Genomic DNA, 16809 nt, shown 5'->3' on the forward strand with positions numbered 1-16809 from the left:
TACAAATAACCCAGTACTGATCTTCTGGTACAAATAGCCCAGTACTGATCCTGTGGTACAAAGGTCCCAGTACTGATCCTGTGGTACAAAAGTCCCAGTAATGATCCTGTGGTACAAATAACCCAGTACTGATCCTGTGGTACAAAGGTCCCAGTACTGACCCTATGGTCCAAATAACCCAGTACTGATCCTGTGGTACAAAGGTCCCAGTACTGATCCTGTGGTACAAATAACCCAGTACTGATCCTGTGGTACAAATAACCCAGTACTGATCCTGTGGTACAAAGGTCCCAGTACTGATCCTGTGGTACAAAGGTCCCAGTAATGATCCTGTGGTACAAATAACCCAGTACTGATCATGTGGTACAAAGGTCCCAGTACTGATCCTGTGTTACAAAGGTCCCAGTACTAATCCTGAGGTACAAAGGTCCAAGTACTGATCCTGTGGTACAAATAACCCAGTACTGATCCTGTGGTACAAATAACCCAGTCATGATCCTGCCGTACAAATCACACAGTACAGATCCTGTGGTACAAAGGTCCCAGTACTGTTTCTGTGGTACAAAAGGTCACAGTACTGATCCTGTGGTACAAAGGTCCCAGTACTGATCCTGTGGCACAAATAACCCAGTACTGATCCTGCGGTACAAAGGTCACAGTACTGATCCTGCGGTACAAAGTTCCCAGTACTGATCCTCTGGTACAAAGTTCCCAGTACTGATGCTGTGGTACAAATAACCCAGTACTGATCCTCTGGTACAAAGTTCCCAGTACTGATCCTGTGGTACAATGTTCCCATTACTGATCCTGTGGTACAAATAACCCAGTACTGATCTTCTGGTACAAATAGCCCAGTACTGATCCTGTGGTACAAAGGTCCCAGTACTGATCCTGTGGTACAAAAGTCCCAGTAATGATCCTGTGGTACAAATAACCCAGTACTGATCCTGTGGTACAAAGGTCCCAGTACTGACCCTATGGTCCAAATAACCCAGTACTGATCCTGTGGTACAAAGGTCCCAGTACTGATCCTGTGGTACAAATAACCCAGTACTGATCCTGTGGTACAAATAACCCAGTACTGATCCTGTGGTACAAAGGTCCCAGTACTGATCCTGTGGTACAAAGGTCCCAGTAATGATCCTGTGGTACAAATAACCCAGTACTGATCATGTGGTACAAAGGTCCCAGTACTGATCCTGTGGTACAAAGGTCCCAGTACTAATCCTGAGGTACAAAGGTCCAAGTACTGATCCTGTGGTACAAATAACCCAGTACTGATCCTCTGGTACAAAGTTCCCAGTACTGATCCTGTGGTACAAAGTTCCCAGTACTGATCCTGTGGTACAAATAACCCATTACTGATCTTCTGGTACAAATAGTCCAGTACTGATCCTGTGGTACAAAGGTCCCAGTACTGATCCTGTGGTACAAAAGTCCCAGTAATGATCCTGTGGTACAAATAACCCAGTACTGATCCTGTGGTACAAAGGTCCCAGTACTGACCCTATGGTCCAAATAACCCAGTACTGATCCTGTGGTACAAAGGTCCCAGTACTGATCCTGTGGTACAAATAACCCAGTACTGATACTGTGGTACAAATAACCCAGTACTGATCCTGCGGTACAAAGTTCCCAGTACTGATCCTCTGGTACAAAGTTCCCAGTACTGATCCTGTGGTACAAATAACCCAGTACTGATCCTCTGGTACAATGTTCCCAGTACTGATCCTGTGGTACAAAGGTCCCAGTACTGATCCTGTGGTACAAAAGTCCCAGTAATGATCCTGTGGTACAAATAACCCAGTACTGATCCTGTGGTACAAAGGTCCCAGTACTGATCCTGTGGTACAAATAACCCAGTACTGATCCTGTGGTACAAAGGTCCCAGTACTGATCCTGTGGTACAAAGGTCCAAGTACTGATCCTGTGGTACAAATAACCCAGTACTGATCCTGTGGTACAAAGGTCCCAGTACTGATCCTGAGGTACAAAGGTCCCAGTACTGATCCTATGGTACAAATAACCCAGTACTGATCCTGTGGTACAAAGGTCCCAGTACTGATCCTGTGGTACAAAGGTCCCAGTACTGATCCTATGGTCCAAATAACCCAGCACTGATCCTGAGGTACAAAGGTCCCAGTACTGATCCTGTGGTACAAATAACCCAGTACTGATCCTGTGGTACAAATAACCCAGTACTGATCATGTGATACAAAGGTCCCAGTACTGATCCTGTGGTACAAAGGTCCCAGTACTGATCCTGTGGTACAAATAACCCAGTACTGATCCTGTGGTACAAAGGTCCCAGTACTGATCCTGTGGTACAAAGGTCCCAGTACTGATCCTGTGGTACAAATAACCCAGTACTGATCCTGTGGTACAAAGGTCCCAGTACTGATCCAGTGGTACAAAGGTCCCAGTACTGATCCTGTGGTACAAATAACCCAGTACTGATCCTGTGGCACAAATAACCCAGTACTGATCCTGTGGAACAAATGTCCCAGTACTGATCCTATGGTCCAAATAACCCAGTACTGATCCTGTGGTACAAAGGTCCCAGTACTGATCCTGTGGTACAAATAACCCAGTACTGATCCTGTGGTACAAATAACCCAGTACTGATCCTGTGGTACAAAGGTCCCAGTACTGATCCTATGGTCCAAATAACACAGAACTGATCCTGTGGTACAAATATCCCAGTAGTGATCCTGTGGTACAAAAGGTCCCAGTACTGATCCTGTGGTACAAATAACCCAGTACTGATCCTGTGGTACAAAGGTCCCTGTACTGATCCTGTGGTACAAATAACCCAGTACTGATCCTGTGGTACAAATAACCCAGTACTGATCCTGTGGTACAAAAGGTCCCAGTACTGATCCTGTGGTACAAAGGTCGCAGTACTGATCCTGTGGTACAAATAACCCAGTACTGATCCTGTGGTACAAATAACCCAGTACTGATCCTGTGGTACAAAAGGTCCCAGTACTGATCCTGTGGTAGAAATAACCCAGGACTGATCCTGTGGTACAAAGGTCCCAGTACTGATCCTGTGGTACAAATGTCCCAGTACTGATCCTGTGGTACAAAGGTCCCAGTACTGATCCTGTGGTACAAATAACCCAGTACTGATCCTGTGGCACAAATAACCCAGTCCTGATCCTGCCGTACAAATCACCCAGTACAGATCCTGTGGTACAAAGGTCCCAGTACTGTTTCTGTGGTACAAAAGGTCACAGTACTGATCCTGTGGTACAAAGGTCCCAGTACTGATCCTGTGGCACAAATAACCCAGTACTGATCCTGCGGTACAAAGGTCACAGTACTGATCCTGCGGTACAAAGTTCCCAGTACTGATCCTCTGGTACAAAGTTCCCAGTACTGATCCTGTGGTACAAATAACCCAGTACTGATCCTCTGGTACAAAGTTCCCAGTACTGATCCTGTGGTACAAAGTTCCCATTACTGATCCTGTGGTACAAATAACCCAGTACTGATCTTCTGGTACAAATAGCCCAGTACTGATCCTGTGGTACAAAGGTCCCAGTACTGATCCTGTGGTACAAAAGTCCCAGTAATGATCCTGTGGTACAAATAACCCAGTACTGATCCTGTGGTACAAAGGTCCCAGTACTGACCCTATGGTCCAAATAACCCAGTACTGATCCTGTGGTACAAAGGTCCCAGTACTGATCCTGTGGTACAAATAACCCAGTACTGATCCTGTGGTACAAATAACCCAGTACTGATCCTGTGGTACAAAGGTCCCAGTACTGATCCTGTGGTACAAAGGTCCCAGTAATGATCCTGTGGTACAAATAACCCAGTACTGATCATGTGGTACAAAGGTCCCAGTACTGATCCTGTGTTACAAAGGTCCCAGTACTAATCCTGAGGTACAAAGGTCCAAGTACTGATCCTGTGGTACAAATAACCCAGTACTGATCCTGTGGTACAAATAACCCAGTCATGATCCTGCCGTACAAATCACACAGTACAGATCCTGTGGTACAAAGGTCCCAGTACTGTTTCTGTGGTACAAAAGGTCACAGTACTGATCCTGTGGTACAAAGGTCCCAGTACTGATCCTGTGGCACAAATAACCCAGTACTGATCCTGCGGTACAAAGGTCACAGTACTGATCCTGCGGTACAAAGTTCCCAGTACTGATCCTCTGGTACAAAGTTCCCAGTACTGATGCTGTGGTACAAATAACCCAGTACTGATCCTCTGGTACAAAGTTCCCAGTACTGATCCTGTGGTACAAAGTTCCCATTACTGATCCTGTGGTACAAATAACCCAGTACTGATCTTCTGGTACAAATAGCCCAGTACTGATCCTGTGGTACAAAGGTCCCAGTACTGATCCTGTGGTACAAAAGTCCCAGTAATGATCCTGTGGTACAAATAACCCAGTACTGATCCTGTGGTACAAAGGTCCCAGTACTGACCCTATGGTCCAAATAACCCAGTACTGATCCTGTGGTACAAAGGTCCCAGTACTGATCCTGTGGTACAAATAACCCAGTACTGATCCTGTGGTACAAATAACCCAGTACTGATCCTGTGGTACAAAGGTCCCAGTACTGATCCTGTGGTACAAAGGTCCCAGTAATGATCCTGTGGTACAAATAACCCAGTACTGATCATGTGGTACAAAGGTCCCAGTACTGATCCTGTGGTACAAAGGTCCCAGTACTAATCCTGAGGTACAAAGGTCCAAGTACTGATCCTGTGGTACAAATAACCCAGTACTGATCCTCTGGTACAAAGTTCCCAGTACTGATCCTGTGGTACAAAGTTCCCAGTACTGATCCTGTGGTACAAATAACCCATTACTGATCTTCTGGTACAAATAGTCCAGTACTGATCCTGTGGTACAAAGGTCCCAGTACTGATCCTGTGGTACAAAAGTCCCAGTAATGATCCTGTGGTACAAATAACCCAGTACTGATCCTGTGGTACAAAGGTCCCAGTACTGACCCTATGGTCCAAATAACCCAGTACTGATCCTGTGGTACAAAGGTCCCAGTACTGATCCTGTGGTACAAATAACCCAGTACTGATACTGTGGTACAAATAACCCAGTACTGATCCTGCGGTACAAAGTTCCCAGTACTGATCCTCTGGTACAAAGTTCCCAGTACTGATCCTGTGGTACAAATAACCCAGTACTGATCCTCTGGTACAATGTTCCCAGTACTGATCCTGTGGTACAAAGGTCCCAGTACTGATCCTGTGGTACAAAAGTCCCAGTAATGATCCTGTGGTACAAATAACCCAGTACTGATCCTGTGGTACAAAGGTCCCAGTACTGATCCTGTGGTACAAATAACCCAGTACTGATCCTGTGGTACAAAGGTCCCAGTACTGATCCTGTGGTACAAAGGTCCAAGTACTGATCCTGTGGTACAAATAACCCAGTACTGATCCTGTGGTACAAAGGTCCCAGTACTGATCCTGAGGTACAAAGGTCCCAGTACTGATCCTATGGTACAAATAACCCAGTACTGATCCTGTGGTACAAAGGTCCCAGTACTGATCCTGTGGTACAAAGGTCCCAGTACTGATCCTATGGTCCAAATAACCCAGCACTGATCCTGAGGTACAAAGGTCCCAGTACTGATCCTGTGGTACAAATAACCCAGTACTGATCCTGTGGTACAAATAACCCAGTACTGATCATGTGATACAAAGGTCCCAGTACTGATCCTGTGGTACAAAGGTCCCAGTACTGATCCTGTGGTACAAATAACCCAGTACTGATCCTGTGGTACAAAGGTCCCAGTACTGATCCTGTGGTACAAAGGTCCCAGTACTGATCCTGTGGTACAAATAACCCAGTACTGATCCTGTGGTACAAAGGTCCCAGTACTGATCCAGTGGTACAAAGGTCCCAGTACTGATCCTGTGGTACAAATAACCCAGTACTGATCCTGTGGCACAAATAACCCAGTACTGATCCTGTGGAACAAATGTCCCAGTACTGATCCTATGGTCCAAATAACCCAGTACTGATCCTGTGGTACAAAGGTCCCAGTACTGATCCTGTGGTACAAATAACCCAGTACTGATCCTGTGGTACAAATAACCCAGTACTGATCCTGTGGTACAAAGGTCCCAGTACTGATCCTATGGTCCAAATAACACAGAACTGATCCTGTGGTACAAATATCCCAGTAGTGATCCTGTGGTACAAAAGGTCCCAGTACTGATCCTGTGGTACAAATAACCCAGTACTGATCCTGTGGTACAAAGGTCCCTGTACTGATCCTGTGGTACAAATAACCCAGTACTGATCCTGTGGTACAAATAACCCAGTACTGATCCTGTGGTACAAAAGGTCCCAGTACTGATCCTGTGGTACAAAGGTCGCAGTACTGATCCTGTGGTACAAATAACCCAGTACTGATCCTGTGGTACAAATAACCCAGTACTGATCCTGTGGTACAAAAGGTCCCAGTACTGATCCTGTGGTAGAAATAACCCAGGACTGATCCTGTGGTACAAAGGTCCCAGTACTGATCCTGTGGTACAAATGTCCCAGTACTGATCCTGTGGTACAAAGGTCCCAGTACTGATCCTGTGGTACAAATAACCCAGTACTGATCCTGTGGCACAAATAACCCAGTCCTGATCCTGCCGTACAAATCACCCAGTACAGATCCTGTGGTACAAAGGTCCCAGTACTGTTTCTGTGGTACAAAAGGTCACAGTACTGATCCTGTGGTACAAAGGTCCCAGTACTGATCCTGTGGCACAAATAACCCAGTACTGATCCTGCGGTACAAAGGTCACAGTACTGATCCTGCGGTACAAAGTTCCCAGTACTGATCCTCTGGTACAAAGTTCCCAGTACTGATCCTGTGGTACAAATAACCCAGTACTGATCCTCTGGTACAAAGTTCCCAGTACTGATCCTGTGGTACAAAGTTCCCATTACTGATCCTGTGGTACAAATAACCCAGTACTGATCTTCTGGTACAAATAGCCCAGTACTGATCCTGTGGTACAAAGGTCCCAGTACTGATCCTGTGGTACAAAAGTCCCAGTAATGATCCTGTGGTACAAATAACCCAGTACTGATCCTGTGGTACAAAGGTCCCAGTACTGACCCTATGGTCCAAATAACCCAGTACTGATCCTGTGGTACAAAGGTCCCAGTACTGATCCTGTGGTACAAATAACCCAGTACTGATCCTGTGGTACAAATAACCCAGTACTGATCCTGTGGTACAAAGGTCCCAGTACTGATCCTGTGGTACAAAGGTCCCAGTAATGATCCTGTGGTACAAATAACCCAGTACTGATCATGTGGTACAAAGGTCCCAGTACTGATCCTGTGTTACAAAGGTCCCAGTACTAATCCTGAGGTACAAAGGTCCAAGTACTGATCCTGTGGTACAAATAACCCAGTACTGATCCTGTGGTACAAATAACCCAGTCATGATCCTGCCGTACAAATCACACAGTACAGATCCTGTGGTACAAAGGTCCCAGTACTGTTTCTGTGGTACAAAAGGTCACAGTACTGATCCTGTGGTACAAAGGTCCCAGTACTGATCCTGTGGCACAAATAACCCAGTACTGATCCTGCGGTACAAAGGTCACAGTACTGATCCTGCGGTACAAAGTTCCCAGTACTGATCCTCTGGTACAAAGTTCCCAGTACTGATGCTGTGGTACAAATAACCCAGTACTGATCCTCTGGTACAAAGTTCCCAGTACTGATCCTGTGGTACAAAGTTCCCATTACTGATCCTGTGGTACAAATAACCCAGTACTGATCTTCTGGTACAAATAGCCCAGTACTGATCCTGTGGTACAAAGGTCCCAGTACTGATCCTGTGGTACAAAAGTCCCAGTAATGATCCTGTGGTACAAATAACCCAGTACTGATCCTGTGGTACAAAGGTCCCAGTACTGACCCTATGGTCCAAATAACCCAGTACTGATCCTGTGGTACAAAGGTCCCAGTACTGATCCTGTGGTACAAATAACCCAGTACTGATCCTGTGGTACAAATAACCCAGTACTGATCCTGTGGTACAAAGGTCCCAGTACTGATCCTGTGGTACAAAGGTCCCAGTAATGATCCTGTGGTACAAATAACCCAGTACTGATCATGTGGTACAAAGGTCCCAGTACTGATCCTGTGGTACAAAGGTCCCAGTACTAATCCTGAGGTACAAAGGTCCAAGTACTGATCCTGTGGTACAAATAACCCAGTACTGATCCTCTGGTACAAAGTTCCCAGTACTGATCCTGTGGTACAAAGTTCCCAGTACTGATCCTGTGGTACAAATAACCCATTACTGATCTTCTGGTACAAATAGTCCAGTACTGATCCTGTGGTACAAAGGTCCCTGTACTGATCCTGTGGTACAAAAGTCCCAGTAATGATCCTGTGGTACAAATAACCCAGTACTGATCCTGTGGTACAAAGGTCCCAGTACTGACCCTATGGTCCAAATAACCCAGTACTGATCCTGTGGTACAAAGGTCCCAGTACTGATCCTGTGGTACAAATAACCCAGTACTGATACTGTGGTACAAATAACCCAGTACTGATCCTGTGGTACAAAGGTCCCAGTACTGATCCTGTGGTACAAAGGTCCCAGTACTGATCCTGTGGTACAAATACCCAGTACTGATCCTGTGGTACAAAGGTCCCAGTACTGATCCTGTGGTACAAAGGTCCCAGTACTAATCCTGAGGTACAAAGGTCCCAGTACTGATCCTGTGGTACAAAGGTCCCAGTACTGATCCTGTGGTACAAAGGTCCCAGTACTGATCCTGTGGTACAAATTACCCAGTACTGATCCTGTGGTACAAATAACCCAGTACTGATCCTGTGGAACAAAGGTCCCAGTACTGATCCTATGGTCCAAATAACCCAGTACTGATCCTGTGGTACAAATAACCCAGTACTGATCCTGTGGTACAAATATCCCAGTACTGATCCTGTGGTACAAAAGGTCCCAGTACTGATCCTGTGGTACAAAGGTCCCAGTACTGATCCTGTGGTACAAAGGTCGCAGTACTGATCCTGTGGTACAAATAACCCAGTACTGATCCTGTGGTACAAATTACCCAATTCTGATCCTGTGGTGCAAATGGTCCCAGTACTGATCCTGTGGTAGAAATAACCCAGGACTGATCCTGTGGTACAAAGGTCCCAGTACTGATCCTGTGGTACAAATGTCCCAGTACTGATCCTGTGGTACAAAGGTCCCAGTACTGATCCTGTGGTACAAATAACACAGTACTGATCCTGTGGCACAAATAACCCAGTCTTGATCCTGTCGTACAAATAACCCAGTACTGATCCTGTGGTACAAATAACCCAGCACTGATCCTGTGGCACAAATAACCCAGTCCTGATCCTGCCGTACAAATCACCCAGTACAGATCCTGTGGTACAAAGGTCCCAGTACTGATCCTGTTGTACAAAGGTCCCAGTACTGATCCTGTGGTACAAATAACCCAGTACTGATCCTGTGGTACAAAGGTCCCAGTACTGATCCTGTGGTGCAAATAAACCTAGTACTGATCCTGTGGTACAAAAGGTCGCAGTACTGATCGTGTGGTACAAATAACCCAGTACTGATCCTGTGGTACAAAAGTTCCCAGAACTGATCCTGTGGTACAAAATGTCCCAGTACTGATTCTGTGGTAGAAAGGTCGCAGTACTGATCCTGTGGTAGAAAGGTCGCAGTACTGATCCTGTGGTACAAAGGTCACAGTACTGATCCTGTGGTACAAATAACCCAGTACTGATCCTGTAGTACAAATAACCCAGTACTGATCCTGTGGTACAAAAGGTCCCAGTACTGATCCTGTGGTACAAAGGTCCCAGTACTGATCCTGTGGTACAAAAATCCCAGTACTGATCCTGTGGTACAAAGGTCCCAGTACTGATCCTGTGGTACAAAAGGTCCCAGTACTGATCCTGTGGTACAAAGGTCCCAGTACTGATCCTGTGGTACAAAAGTCCCAGTACTGATCCTGTGGTACAAATAACCCAGTACTGAACCTGTGGTACAAATAACCCAGTACTGATCCTGTGGTACACAAGGTCCCAGTACTGATCCTGTGGTACAAAGTTCCCAGTACTGATCCTGTGGTACAAAGTTCCCAGTACTGATCCTGTGGTACAGATAACCCAGTACTGATCTTCTGGTACAAATAGCCCAGTACTGATCCTGTGGTACAAAGGTCCCAGTACTGATCCTGTGGTACAGAATTCCCAGTAATGATCCTGTGGTACAAATAACCCAGTACTGATCCTGTGGTAGAAAGGTCCCAGTACTGATCCTATGGTCCAAATAACCCAGTACTGATCCTGTGGTACAAAGGTCCCAGTACTGATCCTGTGGTACAAATAACCCAGTACTGATCCTGTGGCACAAATAACCCAGTCTTGATCCTGTCGTACAAATAACCCAGTACTGATCCTGTGGTACAAATAACCCAGCACTGATCCTGTGGTACAAATAACCCAGTACTGATCCTGTGGTACAAAAGGTCCCAGTACTGATCCTGTGGTAGAAATAACCCAGGACTGATCCTGTGGTACAAAGGTCCCAGTACTGATCCTGTGGTAGAAAGGTCCCAGTACTGATCCTGTGGTACAAATAACCCAGTACTGATCCTGTGGCACAAATAACCCAGTCTTGATCCTGTCGTACAAATAACCCAGTACTGATCCTGTGGTACAAATAACCCAGCACTGATCCTGTGGCACAAATAACCCTGTACTGATCCTGTGGCACAAATAACCCAGTCCTGATCCTGCCGTACAAATCACCCAGTACAGATCCTGTGGTACAAAAGTTCCCAGAACTGATCCTGTGGTACAAATAACCCAGTACTGATCTTCTGGTACAAATAGCCCAGTACTGATCTTCTGGTACAAATAGCCCAGTACTGATCCTGTGGTACAAAGGTCCCAGTACTGATCCTGTGGTACAAATAACCCAGTACTGATCTTCTGGTACAAATAGCCCAGTACTGATCTTCTGGTACAAATAGCCCAGTACTGATCCTGTGGTACAAAGGTCCCAGTACTGATCCTGTGGTACAGAAGTCCCAGTAATGATCCTGTGGTACAAATAACCCAGTACTGATCCTGTGGTACAAAGGTCCCAGTACTGATCCTATGGTCCAAATAACCCAGTACTGATCCTGTGGTACAAAGGTCCCAGTACTGATCCTGTGGTACAAATAACCCAGTACTGATCCTGTGGTACAAATAACCCAGTACTGATCCTATGGTACAAAGGTCCCAGTACTGATCCTGTGGAAAAAAGGACCCAGTACTGATCCTGTGGTACAAATAACCCAGTACTGATCCTGTGGTACAAAGGTCCCAGTACTGATCCTGTGGTACAAAGGTCCCAGTACTGATCCTGAGGTACAAAGGTCCCAGTACTGATCCTGTGGTACAAATAACCCAGTACTGATCCTGTGGTACAAAGGTCCCAGTACTGATCCTGTGGTACAAAGGTCCCAGTACTGATCCTGTGGTAGAAATAACCCAGTACTGATCCTGTGGCACAAATAACCCAGTACTGATCCTGTGGTACAAAGGTCCCAGTACTGATCCTGTGGTACAAAGGTCCCAGTACTGATCCTGAGGTACAAAGGTCCCAGTACTGATCCTGTGGTACAAATAACCCAGTACTGATCCTGTGGTACAAAGGTCCCAGTACTGATCCTGTGGTACAAATATCCCAGTACTGATCCTGTGGTACAAATAACCCAGTACTGATCCTGTGGTACAAAGGTCCCAGTACTGATCCTGTGGTACAAAGGTCCCAGTACTGATCCTGTGGTACAAATAACCCAGTACTGATCCTGAGGTACAAAGGTCCCAGTACTGATCCTGTGGTACAAATAACCCAGTACTGATCCTGTGGTACAAAGGTCCCAGTACTGATCCTGTGGTACAAATATCCCAGTACTGATCCTGAGGTACAAAGGTCCCAGTACTGATCCTGTGGTACAAATATCCCAGTACTGATCCTGTGGTAGAAATAACCCAGTACTGATCATGTGGTACAAAGGTCCCAGTACTGATCCTGTGGTAGAAAGGACCCAGTACTGATCCTGTGGTACAAATAACCCAGTACTGATCCTGTGGTACAAAGGTCCCAGTACTGATTCTGTGGTACAAAGGTCCCAGTACTGATCCTGTGGTACAAATAACCCAGTACTGATCCTGTGGTACAAAGGTCCCAGTACTGATCCTGTGGTACATATTACCCAGTACTGATCCTGTGGTACAAATAACCCAGTACTGATCCTGTGGAACAAAGGTCCCAGTACTGATCCTATGGTCCAAATAACCCAGTACTGATCCTGTGGTACAAAGGTCCCAGTACTGATCCTGTGGTACAAATAACCCAGTACTGATCCTGTGGTACAAATAACCCAGTACTGATCCTGTGGTACAAAGGTCCCAGTACTGATCCTATGGTCCAAATAACCCAGTACTGATCCTGTGGTACAAATATCCCAGTACTGATCCTGTGGTACAAAAGGTCCCAGTACTGATCCTGTGGTACAAAGGTCCCAGTACTGATCCTGTGGTACAAAGGTCCCTGTACTGATCCTGTGGTACAAATAACCCAGTACTGATCCTGTGGTACAAATAACCCAGTACTGATCCTGTGGTGCAAAAGGTCCCAGTACTGATCCTGTGGTACAAAGGTCGCAGTACTGATCCTGTGGTACAAATAACCCCGTACTGATCCTGTGGTACAAATAACCCAGTACTGATCCTGTGGTACAAAAGGACCCAGTACTGATCCTGTGGTAGAAGTAACCCAGGACTGATCCTGTGGTACAAAGGTCCCAGTACTGATCCTGTGGTACAAATGTCCCAGTACTGATCCTGTGGTACAAAGGTCCCAGTACTGATCCTGTGGTACAAATAACCCAGTACTGATCCTGTGGCACAAATAACCCAGTCTTGATCCTGTCGTACAAATAACCCAGTACTGATCCTGTGGTACAAATAACCCAGCACTGATCCTGTGGCACAAATAACCCTGTACTGATCCTGTGGCACAAATAACCCAGTCCTGATCCTGCCGTACAAATCACCCAGTACTGATCCTGTGGTACAAAGGTCCCAGTACGGATCCTGTGGTACAAAGGTCCCAGTACTGATCCTGTGGTACAAATAACCCAGTACTGATCCTGTGGTACAAAGGTCCCAGTACTGATCCTGTGGTGCAAATAACCCAGTACTGATCCTGTGGTACAAAAGTTCCCAGTACTGATCCTGTGGTACAAAGGTCCCAGTACTGATCCTGTGGTAGAAAGGTCGCAGTACTGATCCTGTGGTAGAAAGGTCGCAGTACTGATCCTGTGGTACAAAGGTCACAGTACTGATCCTGCGGTACAAATAACCCAGTACTGATCCTGTGGTACAAATAACCCAGTACTGATCCTGTGGTACAAAAGGTCCCAGTACTGATCCTGTGGTACAAAGGTCCCAGTACTGATCCTGTGGTACAAAAATCCCAGTACTGATCCTGTGGTACAAAGGTCCCAGTACTGATCCTGTGGTACAAAAGGTCCCAGTACTGATCCTGTGGTACAAAGGTCCCAGTACTGATTCTGTGGTACAAAAGTCCCAGTACTGATCCTGTGGTACAAATAACCCAGTACTGAACCTGTGGTACAAATAACCCAGTACTGATCCTGTGGTACATAAGGTCCCAGTACTGATCCTGTGGTACAAAGTTCCCAGTACTGATCCTGTGGTACAAAGTTCCCAGTACTGATCCTGTGGTACAGATAACCCAGTACTGATCTTCTGGTACAAATAGCCCAGTACTGATCCTGTGGTACAAAGGTCCCAGTACTGATCCTGTGGTACAGAATTCCCAGTAATGATCCTGTGGTACAAATAACCCAGTACTGATCCTGTGGTAGAAAGGTCCCAGTACTGATCCTATGGTCCAAATAACCCAGTACTGATCCTGTGGTACAAAGGTCCCAGTACTGATCCTGTGGTACAAATAACCCAGTACTGATCCTGTGGCACAAATAACCCAGTCTTGATCCTGTCGTACAAATAACCCAGTACTGATCCTGTGGTACAAATAACCCAGCACTGATCCTGTGGTACAAATAACCCAGTACTGATCCTGTGGTACAAAAGGTCCCAGTACTGATCCTGTGGTAGAAATAACCCAGGACTGATCCTGTGGTACAAAGGTCCCAGTACTGATCCTGTGGTAGAAAGGTCCCAGTACTGATCCTGTGGTACAAATAACCCAGTACTGATCCTGTGGCACAAATAACCCAGTCTTGATCCTGTCGTACAAATAACCCAGTACTGATCCTGTGGTACAAATAACCCAGCACTGATCCTCTGGCACAAATAACCCTGTACTGATCCTGTGGCACAAATAACCCAGTCCTGATCCTGCCGTACAAATCACCCAGTACAGATCCTGTGGTACAAAAGTTCCCAGAACTGATCCTGTGGTACAAATAACCCAGTACTGATCTTCTGGTACAAATAGCCCAGTACTGATCTTCTGGTACAAATAGCCCAGTACTGATCCTGTGGTACAAAGGTCCCAGTACTGATCCTGTGGTACAAATAACCCAGTACTGATCTTCTGGTACAAATAGCCCAGTACTGATCTTCTGGTACAAATAGCCCAGTACTGATCCTGTGGTACAAAGGTCCCAGTACTGATCCTGTGGTACAGAAGTCCCAGTAATGATCCTGTGGTACAAATAACCCAGTACTGATCCTGTGGTACAAAGGTCCCAGTACTGATCCTATGGTCCAAATAACCCAGTACTGATCCTGTGGTACAAAGGTCCCAGTACTGATCCTGTGGTACAAATAACCCAGTACTGATCCTGTGGTACAAATAACCCAGTACTGATCCTATGGTACAAAGGTCCCAGTACTGATCCTGTGGAAAAAAGGACCCAGTACTGATCCTGTGGTACAAATAACCCAGTACTGATCCTGTGGTACAAAGGTCCCAGTACTGATCCTGTGGTACAAAGGTCCCAGTACTGATCCTGAGGTACAAAGGTCCCAGTACTGATCCTGTGGTACAAATAACCCAGTACTGATCCTGTGGTACAAAGGTCCCAGTACTGATCCTGTGGTACAAAGGTCCCAGTACTGATCCTGTGGTAGAAATAACCCAGTACTGATCCTGTGGCACAAATAACCCAGTACTGATCCTGTGGTACAAAGGTCCCAGTACTGATCCTGTGGCACAAAGGTCCCAGTACTGATCCTGAGGTACAAAGGTCCCAGTACTGATCCTGTGGTACAAATAACCCAGTACTGATCCTGTGGTACAAAGGTCCCAGTACTGATCCTGTGGTACAAATATCCCAGTACTGTTCCTGTGGTACAAATAACCCAGTACTGATCCTGTGGTACAAAGGTCCCAGTACTGATCCTGTGGTACAAAGGTCCCAGTACTGATCCTGTGGTACAAATAACCCAGTACTGATCCTGAGGTACAAAGGTCCCAGTACTGATCCTGTGGTACAAATAACCCAGTACTGATCCTGTGGTACAAAGGTCCCAGTACTGATCCTGTGGTACAAATATCCCAGTACTGATCCTGAGGTACAAAGGTCCCAGTACTGATCCTGTGGTACAAATATCCCAGTACTGATCCTGTGGTAGAAATAACCCAGTACTGATCATGTGGTACAAAGGTCCCAGTACTGATCCTGTGGTAGAAAGGACCCAGTACTGATCCTGTGGTACAAATAACCCAGTACTGATCCTGTGGTACAAAGGTCCCAGTACTGATTCTGTGGTACAAAGGTCCCAGTACTGATCCTGTGGTACAAATAACCCAGTACTGATCCTGTGGTACAAAGGTCCCAGTACTGATCCTGTGGTACAAAGGTCCCAGTACTGATCCTGTGGTACATATTACCCAGTACTGATCCTGTGGTACAAATAACCCAGTACTGATCCTGTGGAACAAAGGTCCCAGTACTGATCCTATGGTCCAAATAACCCAGTACTGATCCTGTGGTACAAAGGTCCCAGTACTGATCCTGTGGTACAAATAACCCAGTACTGATCCTGTGGTACAAATAACCCAGTACTGATCCTGTGGTACAAAGGTCCCAGTACTGATCCTATGGTCCAAATAACCCAGTACTGATCCTGTGGTACAAATATCCCAGTACTGATCCTGTGGTACAAAAGGTCCCAGTACTGATCCTGTGGTACAAAGGTCCCAGTACTGATCCTGTGGTACAAAGGTCCCTGTACTGATCCTGTGGTACAAATAACCCAGTACTGATCCTGTGGTACAAATAACCCAGTACTGATCCTGTGGTGCAAAAGGTCCCAGTACTGATCCTGTGGTACAAAGGTCGCAGTACTGATCCTGTGGTACAAATAACCCCGTACTGATCCTGTGGTACAAATAACCCAGTACTGATCCTGTGGTACAAAAGGTCCCAGTACTGATCCTGTGGTAGAAATAACCCAGGACTGATCCTGTGGTACAAAGGTCCCAGTACTGATCCTGTGGTACAAATGTCCCAGTACTGATCCTGTGGTACAAAGGTCCCAGTACTGATCCTGTGGTACAAATAACCCAGTACTGATCCTGTGGCACAAATAACCCAGTCTTGATCCTGTCGTACAAATAACCCAGTACTGATCCTGTGGTACAAATAACCCAGCACTGATCCTGTGGCACAAATAACCCTGTACTGATCCTGTGGCACAAATAACCCAGTCCTGATCCTGCCGTACAAATCACCCAGTACTGATCCTGTGGTACA

The sequence above is a fragment of the Hemitrygon akajei genome, chromosome 10 (genome assembly GCF_048418815.1).
Source record: "Hemitrygon akajei chromosome 10, sHemAka1.3, whole genome shotgun sequence".
Classification (NCBI taxonomy): Eukaryota; Metazoa; Chordata; class Chondrichthyes; order Myliobatiformes; family Dasyatidae; genus Hemitrygon; species Hemitrygon akajei.